The sequence below is a fragment of the Diorhabda sublineata genome, chromosome 5 (assembly GCF_026230105.1).
Source record: "Diorhabda sublineata isolate icDioSubl1.1 chromosome 5, icDioSubl1.1, whole genome shotgun sequence".
NCBI classification, from domain to species: domain Eukaryota; kingdom Metazoa; phylum Arthropoda; class Insecta; order Coleoptera; family Chrysomelidae; genus Diorhabda; species Diorhabda sublineata.
In genome coordinates, this window is record NC_079478.1 from 18,446,670 (window position 1) to 18,465,007 (window position 18,338).

Here is an 18,338-nt window from a genome sequence, read left to right on the forward strand (position 1 = left end):
CAACTTAACCAGGATAAAAAAATCATTGATTTTTGACAAAGGCAGACATGAAGGTAGCCAAAAAACAAAAACCACTTATTTATTATTTCAATCATCTTGACATTTTTTAGTTCAATATTTATATGTAATAGAAAATATCAGTTGTTTACATTTTTTTTAAAGTGTTAACATGGTTTTACACTTATGTCATCTATCAATTTTTGGCGTCAAGGAAAGGGGATAAAAAATTTTTCCTGAACTAATCTAACCACGTATTTTCTGATATTTTGTGTCTATATTTAGATTGTTTATGGCATAAAAAAACTCCGTGAAAGGAAATCGGATTTTTACCTAAAGAAAGATATTGCAAAAAGTATGGAAAGAATATGAAAATATAGGCAATTAGGTTAGGTTGGATTATAATTTTTTTTTCATCCTTTCTCCTTGTAAAACGCTAAAAATCTTTTTAGGTATAATCATCTAGTGTATGATAGAGTATCTGATAAAAATTTTAAACCAATCGGTGGGTTCCCGTTTTCGCCACTCCAGCCCAAATCTTTCATGATTTAGGATTGAACCACTTTATTATCTATATAATGTCAACTACATTTTTCAGTCTTTTAAAAGATCTGAAATAAGACCTATATCTTCCAGAATCATTATCAGGCAATTCAATAAATGTCCAGTGACGGCTGCAGTTCAAGAATAGCTCTCACTATGAATAATATAGATTTGATTTGGAAAATTTCCATTTAATGTCGCTAGTAGAACTATTAATTTTCATTTAATTTAATAAGGCATTGGAGAAACACATTTGTACATGAAATAGCTATACTTACACATCGCAAATTATGACGTTTGCCATCTTACTATTGTGAATGTTACTCAATGGGGCTCAAATTAAGGGCGAGGTAGTAAGAAATGATACTTCATTCAAGATAAGCATGTAAAAAAGAGCAAATAAGGGCATTATTTGAGATCAAGGACAATCTGATGAATCAATTATTTTAATGTATATACATAAATGTTCCTAAAAATAAATCACAACTTATTTTATTTGGGTTAAATATCCAGTCCCACAATGAGTTGTTAATTTTTTCAAGAAAGCACCGAAGGGAATCTAAACTAGGAACTACTTGCGCAATCCTTCTTACCTGCTCAATCAAAATGGTGCTACAAAGAATATTAACTAGTATAAAGTATTATTATTATTCTCCTTATATCTGTCTACGCTTATGGTTAACCAGTACTAAGTTTTTGGAATATTTTTTTGGATTTCAAATTGGTTTAAAAAGGTCTATCCTAATATGTACGATATGTGCGATGATGATTTATGACTGTACGTACTTTCCTATTGAACCACAACTATTTACTTAAAAGAATAGCATACGCAGACCATATGGCAATAATAGTAGAAAGATGGGATGATTTAAATATAAAATAATCAAAATTGAAAGAAAAAGGCTAGAAATGTACGAAGCCAATACAAAATGCGGGCATTGTAACAAAAAACATAAAATTATGATTAAATATTTATGATTATAGATTCAAGGATGGTGCAAATACAACTATTTGGTATTTGGTAATGTGCAGATATAGAAAGAATACACACAAAACGCGAAATATAATAAGGAATATTAGAAAATACTACAAAAAAACACAACTAAGGTATATACTCGTAAAACAATTATAGTTGCCGACTTTCTCCTCAAAATAAGCGTTCACCTATATAATAACGTCGTCATTCAATGAAAATCTATTTTATGTAAGTGAAACTTTAAGGTTAGGAAACAGAAAAAGGTTGCTGATGGTCAAAGCTGGTCAATATGGTCGATGGTCAACCAATTCGAAGTTCAATTAGTAAATTTTAGCAATGGCAGTTACCGAAGTGTCAGAAAGTGCGTTATCCTTTAGGAAAAGCATTTCTTGCTCTTCAAATGTGGTAGGCTTTTTGCAATTTTTCACTTTATATTAATAATCACCTTTTTGAAGATAATGCCATGACTATCTCAAAAAACGGTCACCATCATTTTCTAGGTCAATGAAAACGTCTTTGCCTTTTTCGTCATTGCAAATGCGTTATTTTAATATGCTAATAGCCTTTTATATCAAAAGGTCTCCGTAGCGTAGTGGCTAAAATACAAGGCTCACATGTGGGATGCTCAGGTTCAAGCTTCTTCTATATCTAACTTTAATCCGATAGTCCAGATGATACAGCTGATACGTTTGAATGGTCGCACTGCAACTCTTGACGATTTTTAATCCGTTAATAAAAGAATGCGCCAACTCGGGACAGGAATATTTCAGGTAAACGAAAAGGTGGTCTGTGTACATAATACAACTCGTGACGGATTCATTAAGAGTATTAGCTGAAATTTAGTACCTTATCCACTGTAAAGTTGGAAAATCCAAAAATTAAAATAGAATTTCTAAATCTTTTAAATTGCATTTTAACATTAGGTAGATACTAAATAATATACAATAGAGAAATTAATTTTTAAAAATTACGGAAGCCGTAATTTCTAAAATTCCATATAACTTAATAATACACACTGATTAGGTTTGTCAAACAAAACTGCAGAATATAAATTTGTGAAACAGGTCTCTAATAGATGCAAAATATAATATTTTTTCTTGTTTTTTATGTGTTTTGTTATGTGTTTAGAATGTAAAATATTTTCACTGGAATGTACTGAAAATATATATTTTATTTTTATTTTTCATTTCATAATTAAAGTCCCGAGCTGTATAATCTTCCGTCACGGGTTGCCTAATCTTCATGACAACCATGATCAACGAGTTGGCATATTTTAACAGAAGTTAAAATTTTGTGGCGAGTATTAAAATCAAGAGTTGGCGTACGCCGCCGCCGGTTTGAATTCTGCTGCCCAAAATTTTACGGTCGTTAACGATGAGGCAGGGTCTGCGTACACAGTGCCTAACTCTTGTTTTGTTTGATTAGGCGTGTTGCCTTTCAAAAATAAATATTTAATGACAATGTATCATTTTTTCCGATTTCAAAAGAATCTTCACATTGAATCATTCATCCGATTGTCAAACAGAAATTGAGTGTCCAAAATGTCCAAAAAGATTTACTTAACGCATGTGCAACTATATTTCTCAATTTAATGCATTAATATATCAAAATGTCTAAAAAATAAGATATAAAAGAAATTTCTCAATTTATATTGATAAGTGCTCAGGTTCAGGTTAGAAACTTTTTAGACAACCCTCGTATGCAGTAGAATTTACAAATTCAGTATAAAAAGATGAGGAACAATTGAGCGTTTTTGTAAAACACTTTGACAGGATAATTATGGGTTTTAAGATATGACAAAAGCACAAAATTAGATCACTGACTAATCAAAAGTTGACGAATCTCAAAAATAGTAATATTTGATGAAACGCTAATAACTAAACGGTTTCGACATTTATATACGGAAAGGGAACTTGAGAAGAATATTTGATGGATACCACTTGATATAAGACCGAAGGGACAACCGAAATAAAAGTAGAAAGAAGTATTAGAATCACAATAGATAATAATAAAGAGAAAGCAGACTAAAGTTAATAATCAAAGGAAAAAAGAAAGACAATGGGCTATATCACAACAATCGAATTGTTTAACCTGGATGACTTAAAGTTCATCGAGAATGAATATATACAGTTTGTATATACAGGATAGTTTGATAGAGTTACATGAAACCTAAACCTATTGATTTTCACTAAGAAGTTTATATATGCAAATCCGTAAAATTGAATGTCGTTTTTCGATTAATAAAACATTTGCATAGATCGATAGGATCCGATTAAAAATGACTCATAAATTTGCCGATAAAAAATACTTCAGCGTCTATTGCAAATTTTACGTTCATACCTACTACCCCGTACACAAACCCATCAGCATTAGTGGCATCGTTTAAACAGGGGGCGGCATAGACACGCGTCTTGACACCGTCTATATCGTTAAGATAACGCTAATCCGATAAGCGATTACCACTCCCGCCCCCGCCTTTAACTCAGAGGTGGGCGTTGTCTAGTTATTTTTTAGTTACGTTTATCTAGTCAGTTGTGTTTCGGATAACTGGACATAAATATTTCTATTTGTATCTTGAGGTTGTGATAAAATTTATCACATATATATATATATATATTCATCACAAATAATGAAAAATATACTATTACTTGATATCGAGGTGTTCTAAAAATGAATAAATGAAAACCAAAGAACTGGAAATACATAAAAAACTAACTCCAAAGAAAATAAACATACATGGTAAACAATTTAACGTTGCTTTTATTTGTAGATATAGAAATATAATAGCTTGAAGTGGAGTTAGTCGAAGTAAATGCTGGGAAACAAGAATCTTGATAAGGAAGATGTAGACGAATACCAAGAATACATAAAACATGGAACCAGACAAAATTTTGGATAAAAAATTCAAAAAAAAAACAACGTAAAGTGAATTACAAACAAAAATTGTTCCAACATAGTCCCGCACTCTGAATTTATACACCAAATAGTATTTTTTATTGTGAAAGATTTATCTAATTTGACATGATAACTCGCAACTTTTTAATATTTTAAATCAAGCCTTTCATGTGAAAGTTTCCCAACTCTCACTTTATATGAATGCGACATCCCTAAATAACCGTTACCACTCCACCCCCTGTAAAAGTATCCCTGCCGATATGACGAGAGTAGCGACAATCTCTGCCTCTCAGTGATAACGGAGGAGAATGGATGGTGTCGTCAATCCGTATTCTAAGATCTAATATCAAACAATCCATGGAAAAATTAGATATTTACAACGTATCCAAGGGAGTTTGAATATTCTATCGTTAATGTAAAAATTGTCAATATATATGTCAGATTTGATCAAGAAACATTAAGATGATCGATGACTTTTGCTAATTTTGTATAATGCAATAATGAATAACGGGGATGTAGAATATGTAATCAGATTTATTTTTAAGCAGGCCATCACTCGCCCTAACTACTTTGCACATGACAAAGAAATATAGGGTTTTAACACAACACTCAATAAGTCGTGTGATTAACTAAGAAAAAAACATTTTTTTCCCAAAATTCGATTTTATTAATCAATGTACGAACATTTTCTTGAGAGTAGCGAATAGCCAATAGTCACTGGGGACCAGATTTAGACTGTACGGTGGATCAGAAAGCAATTCGAAGTGTAATTTGTTCAATTCAACCATCGTTGTCATTGACTTGTGACCCACATTCCCAGCTGACTGTTGTGCCTTTGGACGCTTCGAACGTGGTTCACCGGCTCCTGTCCACTCAGATGATGATCGTTTTGATTCCGGAGTGAAGTGATGGATCCATGTTTCATACATTGTCATATATCGACGCAAAAAATCATTTATTACGTGTGAACATGTCCAAATATTGCTTTGAATCATCAACACTTGTTGTTTTTGATCGACTGTAATTGAATGCGACACCCACTTTGAAAAAAGCTTTCTTATGGTCAAATGTTCATGCATAATTGTAAACACACAGCCTTCTAATATCTTTACGGCCTCAGCTATCTTACGCAATTTCAATTTGATATAAATACCTTTTGGACTTTTTTGATGTTTTCTCTAGTAAAAATCTCAATTTGACTATAAGAACATTCCCCATCATCGGTGTCTGCTCGACCAGGTTTAAATTCAGCAAACCAATAACAAATCGTTTTTTTCATTGGAGCAGAGTTCGGGTAACACTTTTGAGGCCATTGCTGAGCTTGTACAGTATTTTTTTTCTCATCAAGAAGCAATAATAAATTAACACCAGAAATTATTTTGAATCCAATATTTTCACTTAAATGGACGTCACTTTTTTCTGACTAATTGAATTATCACGAAATTTCACACATAGTCTTTTTAAAGTTGGTACTTCATAAATGTCATATGGATTTGACAATGGCAGCGCCTTCTGTGTGTCAGTCACACGACTTATTGAGTGATACACAGACTATTCAAAAGCTACGATGACATCTGACACTGAAATATTTCATGCTATAGTCAAATAATCACTACCGCTAGTGCCTTTAAGGCAGAAATATCTATTGTTGTATGGAAATGAATCTGGAAAGAAATGCGATTCCTTTTGACAGTTATGCTGCTATCAAAGGATTGAACTCTCAGGTTTGATCTAGTTGTAGAAAACTTAATGACCTAGGCATGAATTATTAGATCCTTTTGATTTGGATGCCTAAATATTTAGTAATCAAGGGAATTGAAATGACCAAATGCCTTTAACTAGTGCGGAACTTTCAGTTTCGAGACCAAAAATAATCACTCCAAAAAAATTCATTTGGAATTTTATTACCGCGACATCTTGGAAATATCTGGTAAAAATAAGCTATACTTTACAACTTCTTAGAGAGACCGCTGCTTCAAGAAGCGCCTCACTAGAGGTCTAGTAGAAAATTTCATTTGCAAGTTCAGTAGGAGGACGAAGAAACCGTTGATCATCCATTTATATAATGCCCTGTAATCACAAGCGAATAGAAAATGCCTTGAACAAGAAGCTTAGACGTTGTAATGTAATGTTATGCCTCTAGTGTAATGTACAATTAATATATATATATATATATATATATATATATATATATATAAATATATATATATATATATATATATAAATATATATATATATATATATATAAATATATATATATATATATATATATATATATATATATATATATATATATACATGGAAAAATAAAATAACGCATTTCATATAAAATGGCATCATTACAGTCTATTTTTATATTTGAAAGAGTTTTAAAATAATAATGTACTCGTAATCCATGTGAGTATCACAAACAACATTATAACTTTACGCTAAGAGATAGTAATTTTAAAATAAAAACCAATATAAGTAGAGCTACTATAAGTTTTTCTTCTGTAATCGTATGATTTACTACCTTTCCCAGTTTTTCAATTATTTACAGTCTCATAAAACAATTGTTCAACATAATTCATTTTGAAGGATTTATTTGTTCTTTTTTCAAACGGGTTTAGTTTGCAATGATATGGATAATTTTTTTTTGAAAAGAATACAATTCTTTTCCTACAGAACCGGGATGAAACTCAATATTCTTTGAATTTAGCTAATTCCGTAAATGTTTATTAACCACTTGTGAGCATTTTTTTTGAAAGATTCAAGTTTTAACCTATTTCTTAGTGTGCTTCGTGCTCTTATCATGGTAAGCCTCAACATATCGACCCATGGCAAGAACATTGTATACTGTCCGAAATTCTTTTATAAGGAAGAACGAATTCATTCAAAGTCTTTCTTTAATATGATTTTCTATTTGAAATTTTGATTTTCCTGGAACTTTATGTGCTGTTTGTAGCTCGCCACATTGCTCTTCTTCAATAACTCGACAATAACCGAGGGTGTAATTAACTGAGGCCATTGTGTTCTCGACATATTTATATAAATTTTCGTCTGTAAATGATTCAAAACAATTGAATATGTTTTTTTGAATAAACTGCTAAAGGACCGATTTTTTAGCGTTCCCGCAGCCTTTCTAAAATTTCTATAATCACACTAAAATTCATAATAGATTACACATTGCACCTTGCAAGTTACAAGTAACTAAACTGTTAAGAATACACAAATTGTACCTCCTTACTGTATGAAAAAATCCACAAATGTCTGTAATTTTAAGTTAAAAATCCTGGCGGCATGTGCCATTCTTGATAACTATACATATGCTAGAAGGATTTAGTACCAGTTATTAGTATGTTCGATTTTTTTTAAATTGCAGAGTATCATATTCATAGTTTCACTATATGTTTTTCCGTAATAAGACAATCGTGATCAAACCTCTTGATAGGGCTCATTTTAATGAAAACCTTTGTCTCACAATAGGAGATCAAACGCTGATTCCATATGTATCCATCAACAATTTCGACATTGATAGATTTTGTACTAGATTTTCCCCACGCTTCTTACTGGACTCGCATTCATTCAGATAAGTTGTTTTAATTTTACTACTTCCTGCTTCTTATTTTAAATTCATAGCCTCTTATACTTATATTTGGGATTTAATTGAGATTTGAAGATGTAAAAATCGTCAAAAACTTGTTTTCATTTCCTTCTACCCAACCCTGAAATATTTATATAGATTACTTTGAAGAATTTGTATAGATATAGTATCTATGCCTTTTTTAAATAAAGGTCCTGTTTTGTCAACTTCGAGAAATTGTCTCACGCCAACTCACCCTAGGATCCAAAATACTATTATGCTACCTGATGATTTTTTTTAGTCCTTGGATTCTCCTGAAAGTGATTTATTTTAGTAGCTATTTTTTCAATAGCCTGTGGAGTGAAATAGTATAGTTCATAATCTTAACCCATAGGCGTAGGATAATCCTTAACTAAATAATATTTATCTGATAAATTAGATAAATGTCAGATAAAAAACAAATTGACGCTAAAAACAAAATGATTATTAGTTAATTTCAAATTCCCGTCTACTTTCATTAACCCCACACAATCCAATTTTGAACAATGGTCATATTAAGTTTTAATAGATATGTCTTCAAACTTCAATTGCTTCGCTTAAATTTTTTGGGTCCGTTTATTATTTTGTGCTTATAATTTTCTTCAAATTTAGAGCTACTCACATTTTATTCACCTTATAAAGCGATGTTTACACGATATCAACTTCATTATTTATTATTACGTTGTTTGTTTACATTTTACTATAAAGTGAGGTAATGTCATGTAATTATTATCGTCAGAAGACAGCCTTACAGATTTGGTTAAGTAGACCCTCCTATGCTTCGTGGAAAGTCCTTGGTTTTGACCACGATCTTGATTTGACAGAGTAAATATAGCAACTTAAAAAATCATATCTTTAAAGTACTGTTCATCAATTTCCAAAGTTGCCTTTTCAATCTAATTATTGACAGGAATTATTGAAACTTTCTCCCAATACATTTTCCAAAACTTTGTTTATCATATTCCTGATAACGGTCAATTTATTTGAAATAAGTGTTTTCATTGTTATAAAGATCACATCTATCAAAAACGTGTGACTTCATATTTCATAGAAAAAATGAGTTGCAGAATAAAAAAAGTTGTCACATTGAATAAACCACCCACTTTTTGTCTAGCAATGAAATGAACTCTATAAACACACAAAGGCCCCCTCCTGCGTGGGTCGAGCCACACTGTCACCTGATGCAGTCCCTCAAAATTCTATTATTTATATTTATTTATACACATTAAGCTTTGTATCTGTACAAAACGTATCAATTCGGCCTAAAACGTATTGGTGTTTATGAGGTATTTATACCATAGGCGTAGTTACATAAAAATAATGTTAAGAAGTATTGACCCAGAAAAGAAAACAGTGATATTTCCAATTTTTTAGTTACATTTCGCTGCAATTATCCTTCATCACCAATCTTGAACGGTTTTTATTATTATTCAATTTCTTTCATTTTAACTTTTTTTTTGCTTGTTTCTCGTTAGTTCTGGCTGTTTTTGTTATAACTTTCCTTTATTTTTTATAGCATGATCCGGTATACAATTCCCTGTACTTCCATGTCCTTCTGTACATCGTTTTTACAGGCTTTTCTCGGCGTGCCTCTACTTCTTGGGCATAGGAGAAACCATTGTGTTACTTAGTTGTCTTCCATTAGACTATTGAATTTCTAAGTGCTTTGTTTCACATTTTTTTGTTCCTCTAGATACGCCTACTTGATTAAATTCATTGTCTGACTCTGTAAAAGCTTTATTCTCCATTAATTTGGAAGGTATTAAGATGATTAAATAATTCGCAAATACTAAGCATTGATGCTTTTTTAATAATTAAATATATCAGTCTATAAGCCTGTTTGCCATTCGCTTCTTTTCAAAATACTCAACAACACTGTTGAGCTCAAGAATAAAACTTTTGAGAAACAATATACGTATGTCAATAAGAGATGTCGAAATTGGCTCAGTCGTCTTCAGAGACTGAAGGTAAACTGATTTTGAGAAGGTTGATAGTTCAATTGATACAAGACCATACACCACAAGAGTCTACTTCCAGTCTCTGAAGATGATAACTTGGTTATCGAAACGCGCGTCAGATAGTGTAATTGTGAGAGTATGAATACAATCAACGATTCCCAAAATTCCAACTTAGAGGATTCTCTACTTATTTAAACCATTATAATTCCATATATTCCTCAAAGGTTGTACAAAGTTCGGTAATGTTATCGATCGTACCTCTAGTCATTTTAACCACGTATAAAGTTCTGTATTATGTCAGAACGTAGTAGAGGAATTACTAAAACGTTCCAGAACGTAGCTTAAAATTCTCAAGAATATTCTGTGATTTTTCATAGTTACATAAACTATTCCTAAAATACAGTAGAAAGTTCTGTAATGTTCCAGAGTGTCTTCTGTAGTCGTTTTAAATGTTTTAAAATAATACAAAAGTGTCAATAATATTTTATAATCTGCCGTAGTCGCGTAAAATATTTATAAAGGGTCTTTGATGTTCTAGAATGTACCAGACGATTATTTAGTTATTTTAAATATTTAGAAATCATTTATTAACATTCATAACAATTTGAAATGTGAATTGCTCTGTAATTTTCCAAAAAACTACACAGAATTAGAAATATTGATATCTGGTAGTTGCTTTCTGAAATTTGATGTATATATATATATATATATATATATATATATATATATATATATATATATATATATATATATATCAAATTGTTTGTAGTTTTATTAGCATTTACAAAATAGAGCTATAAATTTTACTTAAATTATTCAGGCCAGATCAGAATGTAAACCATTTCTAAAAATTCTCTTTTTCGTGTATTAGATTCCGTCAAAAAAAAGTCAAAAATTCAAAACGTCAAAATTTATCTTTCTTTTAAAAACTATAAAAAAAACTAATTTTGAAACAAAAGAGACCTAAAATCAAGTACATTTAGACATTTAGATGCATTAATATAATTGAGAAATTTATATATATATATATATATATATATATATATATATATATATATATATATATATATATATATATATATATAGTACCACTCCACCCATGGTGTAACAAAGGTCTTTGTAAGAATCGAAGACAGAGTCTTGAGAAAATGTATCTATTATTTTTTATTTTTTCATCCTTTGTGGTTTTTATTGAGGTGGCTCAAAAAGGTTGATGGGAATATAATTCAGTTTCAATGATGTAAATAAACTGCTGGAAATGCCATTGTATTTTTTTTATTAATAGATTTTAAATAATCGGACAAAAGAAGCTGGAGCTAATAAATCGTTTTTAGTCAACAAAGTAGTAAAAATGAGCTTTAGTGTTGGATTTTAACAGCGAAAACAGACATTAAGAGTTTTCTAAATGGCTTTTATAGTTTTTTGATGTGCAAATATGAAAAACAGTAAACAAAAGTGAAAAAAATCGAGTAATACAAAATGATCAGTTTTTTTATCATATTTATTATTTTCGTGTTCTTTTAACTCATTCACGTGTTATTTGATTTCCTCTCCCACTATCTTGTTTGATGTACTGAAGCTTGTAAAAATAAAAGTATGGAAAATTATATTTAAATATTAACTTGTATTTAAATCAAGTTTATATGTTATTAAATTTAATAATTACCAACTCTGCATGAGGATTTTCATTTATGTTTTAAAACATCTGATTAAAAACATTTTTCAAAACGTATAAAAAGGTTGGTGAAATATAAAGGCCTCGTTCTACCCTCTCAAATTAAAGAAGCAAGACAGAGAGCTATATCATACTAGCTACCAGCTAGCGGCTAAGCGCACATTAGCGCCTCTGAACCGGAAATGGACCGGAGATGAAACTGCGGCGTCATTTCCTGTCGACGCCTCGAAATGTTCGTAGGGAATACCCGCTAGAGGCGCTACCATCGTGCTACATTCGTGAACAAATGCCTGATTTCAGCCGCAACCCACTCTGATTCTTTGTAAAAGCTGGACAGGAAAATCGAAGAAATAATGTCGGAGGAAGGTTTATCAACACTTTTATCGCTTGAAAGTTTAAAATAAGAGTGGTTACAAAATGGAAAAGACGAATTTAATGTGATTTTTCACATATTTTAAGAGTTTCAAATATTATAATAATTTTTAATTGAGTTATGAAATTTTATACAGTGTGGTGAAAAACTCTTTATTTCGATGTTTATCTTTTACAATTTAAATGCTTATATAGTACCTGTTTTATGTGATTCCGCGTTTATGCAATTTTTAAACTAATATTTTAAAAATAATGTAGAAGCAAGCTAGGGAAAACCCTTATTTTTAACTACGAGTCTATAAGAGCTGTCAAGTCCACATTTTCATAGCTTTCTGTTGTCGCTACATATTATTGTCTATTTTTATGTACGGGAGGGTAATAAAACCTGCTTACTAATCCAAAGCTTACGAACGGTCATTTTAAATATTGTTATAGAATAATCTGAATTTTTCTTGACATTTTCATAAATGTACCTGTGCCGAAAATACGACTTTAGGTTTTTCCACATAATAAGAAGATCCAAGCTGTGCATTTTCAACAATTCAGTTTCAATGCAGCTAGCAATCATCTACAGAAAAACATTTATTGTAAAAGTGTTGATGACACAGTTGAATTAGTTAGATTTACGCTTGTTTTTGTCGAATTATTAAAGAAGAGAAATGTGGTGAGTTTCAAACAGCACATAAAGGTCCAGGAAAATCAACATTTCAAATAGAAAATCATGTGAAAGAGAGACTTCGAAGGAAAGTTTATTCGTTCTTCGTAAGAAAAGAATTTCCGACAGTATACAAAGTGCTTGCCACGGGTTAAAATGTTGAGGACTACCATGAAATAAGTCAAAATACAATATGAAAACTTTTGCAAGATATAGTTTATCACTCAAAACTTTCGGAAAAATTGCCACAACCAAGTGGTTAATAAAGATTCACGGAATTAGATAAAATCAAAAAATATTAATTTCTACTCATTACTGTGAGAAACTATATTCTTTGTGTTCTCTTTATAAAGAGAAATTAAAAAAATATGAAATTGTAGAAAATTGTGGAATGACGGTGCTTAGATCACCACCATTGCGAACTAAAGCTGCAGGAAAACCAAAATTTTGAATAGAAAATAAGTTGGAAGAAAAAGTAGATGCTTTCTTCTTTAGAAAAGAAGTAGACAAAGTTATTGCCACGATTGGAGATAATAACGATTACCCTGAAGTGAGTAAAAACTTTAGTGAGATATAGCTTTTCGCTGGTAAAAAAATTTCTGAAAATTTATTTTGATATAAAGAAACATCATATTTTGGTATCGAGAAGAAATTACCTAACGACTATAAAAGAAATAAGGAACCAATAAGGGACTAAACTAAATAAAGTTGGGTAAGATGAAACTATTAAAAATCGAAGACAGGCTTTTTCAAATAATTTTTCTACTGGTTTAATAAATTCACTAACAGAAAAGGGACGAAGACTGATAATAGCACACATCGGCAGTTCAAAAGCTTTTGTTAAAGGTGGTTTATTGACTGTTGAATCTACACTTTTCGGTAACTACCATGAGGACATGAATGCTGATATTTTTAAAGAATGGTTTGTTCAAATGATATATCTTCTTCCTCATAACTATATAAGAAAAAATGTCCACAATCAAGTGATTAAAAAAGATTCACATTCATGCTTCATCACTATTACTTATTATAGAAATAGATTTTTATGCTTTTTTATACTTTTTCAAGCTCTCTTCATGCAAAACATTGAGTAAAACGACAATTATAATATACCGGGCGTTTCTATATTCGACCGACAACGCTGTACCACAGAAAGATTTCAATAAATGATATTCCAAATTTTAAAATAAAATGAAAAATTTGCCATAAATCAAGAATCCCATTTAAATTTTTTTTTCAAATTTGGTGACCAATATACTCTTTAAATAAGTAATATTCTGACATAAAAAAACTTTGGAAAAATTTAACCAGTGGCGCGTGTCAGGGTTAGTTGTCACTTTTATCCCCCTATTTTTTACGCCAGTGGAGCAAAACTACGCTACACTACGCATTTTTGATTTTATTTTATATTGCCTGATCATCTTTAGTTAAAAAAGTTATAACCTTTTATGGAGCTAAAATGAACGGTGTTGTAGGAATTTGCCTCTAAACAAAAGTCTGCAAGAATTTACAATTTAATTAATTATTCATTTAATTTCGAATAATGATTAAGCGTAAGTAATTCGAAACAAATAAAAATTATTTATAAGTTTAATTTCAAACAAAAATGTATTACAATAATAACAAAAATGGCAATGAAATTAATAATAGCAAAAATTAAATTTAAACAACACTGTACTACAACAATAACAAAATTGACAAAGTAAAAGTAGTTGTTCAAACTGTTGGCCCCTTACTTCAATACACTTATTATACCGTTTTGTCATTGAAAAACGTGTCTTTGAGAATAAATCTGGATGGGATTGAATGTTTTCTGCTGCAGCTTGAATTCTAGCTATTAAAACTTGTTCAGATTCTATGATTGTTTCGAACACTAAGGACTTCATATAGCTCCATATAAAAAAAAACGATAGAATTTAAGTCAGGGGATCTTGAATGTCAACAATTGGGTGCACCACGACCAATCCATTTTTCTCTAAAACCGTGTTGCATCCACATGTGTCGTGTAATATTTAATGGTACATTCTCTAGAAATTCATCCAACATTTCTTTCAGAAAGCGCGTGTAAATTGCTCCATTTAATTTATTTGGTAAAATGTAAGGCCCGATTAAGCAATCTCCAACTATACCCACCCATACATTAACCGAATATTTATCCTGAAATCTAGAGTTGAAAATTCCTTCCCTAGTAAATCTAGCCTCGTCGGTATACAACACATTCTGGAAAATCGTGTCAAATACACAAAGTATCACGAACTATCAAAAATATGACACAAATATTGAGTAATATTTAATTATCTGCAGACTTTTGTTTAGAGGCAAATTTCTACAACACCGTTCATTTTAGCTCCATAAAAGGTTATTAGTTTTCTAACTAAAAATAATTAGGTAATTTAAAACAAAATTAAAAAAAGAATTTGCTCCAGTTGCGTAAAAAATAGGGGGGAAAGTGACAATTAACCCTGACAGCGCGCCAATAGTTAAATTTTTCCAAAGTAGGCCCCGTAAGGGTTCGTATTTCTATATCAAAATGAATCATCTATTGAGATCTCTCTGTGATAGAGCATTGTCGGTTGAATACAGAAACACCCTGTATTATTATAATTACAATACTTTACTGATAACGTGATGTAACGACTAAATTTTTTCTATGAATAAATTAACGATAAGAAGAAAAATTGGAAAAACTATAGTCTTGTTTGTTTTTTTATAGATTTGAATAGAAATATTTAACGTGATTTAAAGATGAAAAGGCAACATAATAATACTCCGCACATTTTGCTGAAATAAACTCGAACTCGTACACTTCTAATTAAGTCTGGAAAAAATGAATGGAAAAAGCTTTTTCTCTAGAGCATACAAATTAGCTAGTGAATATAAAAGAGTGAAAAACATATCAGCTCTTTTTTATTTCAATGCTTCGAGCAACTATATGATGAAACAATTAGTAATTAACAAAACTATCGTTCATTTAACGGAGGAGGAACATAAAATTGTGGTCTTCAATGATTCGTTCCACTTTTTTGTCTCATAATAATATGTCAAAAGATATTAACTAGAGAAGGATAGTTTCTCAACGCGCTTCTGTTCATTGATAACGCACCAGGTTAACAAAGTGAAAGTTGTTTGTTACCAAATGATAATCTCGACATTTGAAGTACTTTATATAAAAGCAAGTGTATTCAAGTACTTTCTGTAATAAATGGAAAATCTCCAATTATTATCCATTCTTTGAAGAAATTTGAAATTTTAGATGCGCCATTAAGCCACAGAACTTATTGACCACCCGTTTATATTCTATTACCCTTTTTAATGGTTTTCCATTCAATACATAGTCTAATTTCAATTACGTAAACTTCGATTTCTGTAAGGAAACATCAGAAATAATTGATAGTGAATGAACGGACTATAACTTCATATTATTGTTGTAATGACTTGATTATAATAATCACAAAGGTATCTCTTCAATTTCATTACAGTGAGTCACGTTAATGTGAAATACAAAGCGACGTCCTATCCAAAACAATTAGTGGAACAAACAAATAATACAAATTGGATATGATAAATACGATAAGGTAATAGTACTCCATAAACAAGCCGAAAGACTAGAGAGTAAGTCATTTCATTATACATCAGTCATTTGATGTGTATGTAGCTTTGAATAATGCATGGACTTATGGCTTATGCAATCTAGTTATGGGGTTGTATACTATGGCGTATGGTAATAAGCGCCTGCTGCGATCTCTCCTTGATTAATTGCATTTTGATTTTCAGATTATCGGTCATTTGCTATTCATATTTGGATTAGACGGGTCGTTTTGGACGATAGATGGCATATTATGGGAAGCATTTGCATCTTTGATCTGCTCTCTATTCGTAGATGGTTAAATGAAGGTACATTGGGGTTGTATGTGAATGGCTTGATTGTGTTTGGTATGTGAATAATGTTGAGATTGATGTCAATTTGGGTATTTTGAATAATTAATATACGGTATCGTGAGAATTAGACATAGCGTTGATCATGTTATTTTCTAGAGGAGTCGTTTGAAAAATGGAACTGAAATATTTAACAATGAACTTGAAGTAAGACAGGTCAGAAAAAACTCTGAATTTCATAGTGTGAGTCTATTTTAGAACTCAAAGATTTATAGATATCGAATTATTTATTTTCTTAATCGCACTTGTTAACATTTTTCTATATGCATGTCAAATACATCTGCCAACTTTCGTCGTACTTTGCTTTCATTGACAATCCGATGCCATGGTGCATTCCTTTCGAATAATACATTATAGGTGAAGTCCAGGTTTCAGTCGAAATAAGTGTGATACGGATTATGAGACAATCAATATAATAATCTAATCTATGATTACCAATCATTTCTCAATAAGAATATCTTGCAAGGTCGACATGTAAATATACGCCAAGAATTTCGTATCAAGATAACAATTGTTTATATTTTATTGTACGAGGATTGCTACTTATGATTGAGGTAGCTCCAAAACATATTATTTCAACGCATCAACCGCTTCTTTAGGTATAGTTTCAAGTGTAGAAAAACGTTGACCTCGCAATTTAACTTTGATCTGCGAAAATAAGAAGAAATCATTAGGTGCCAAACGAAGACAGTACGGCGGAAGATCCACCAATTCGATGTTTTGACTGTTCAAAAACGTTTTTGTTTGTATTGATGTGTGAGATTTCGCATTGTCGTGGTGGAGAATGATCCGTCTTTTGCAAATGGTTTCCCTGATTTTTCCGAAAAAATGCTGGTGTACCATTCAGAAGTTATCGTTCAGTGTTGCTCTAATGGAACGGTGGAGACATGTTCAGTTATTTCGAAAAAACAGGTGACCATTTGCTTCGAAGGGCTTAGTACGCGAACAGCTTTTGTTGCATTTGACTCGTCTTAAAAGACCCATAAAGTCGATTGTTGCCTAGTTTCGGGTTCATATGTATAGATCCATGATCGTCGCCTATCACGATATAACAGACGTCTTTTGAAGTACCACGATTTAATTTTTTAATCATTTCTTTGCACCAATGTTCATGCAATATTGAATATATACGAGTTTAATTAATGCTTACAATATCTTACAATATCAGTCACAGCATCGATGTTTTCTGTCACATCAGTGGATTTTAAAAATGTCTAAAAGAGGCTTTCTGCTTAAATATAAAATACTTACTACCCATCAATTTGGGTTTTTAAGTAACAAATACACATATGATGCTATATTCTTCCTCCTAAATAATGTTTACTCTTGCTTTAGCAGCCATCACTCTACTGCAAAAACTTTTTGTGATTTTTCTAAGGCTTTCGATTGTATTAATCATAATATTTTAATTAACAAATTGCAGTACTACGATTTCTGGGGAACACCTCTCGTTTAAGTCATACCTTACCAACAGAAGTCAGCTTGTAAGGGTTGAAACAGCGATGTCATCTTGAAAGCCAATAGAATGTGAAGTGCCACAAGGCTCAGTATTAAACCCTATTTTGTTTCTTCTGTTTATAAACGACATCGCCTATCTAGACATCAGTTGTGAAATATGTAGTTACCTAATCATATTTAAATCATGATGCGCTGCCTATTTTATTGAATAGCACCACCATTGACGTTGTCGAATCTGTTGTTGTCAATTCCTTGAAATGGGAGTTATATAT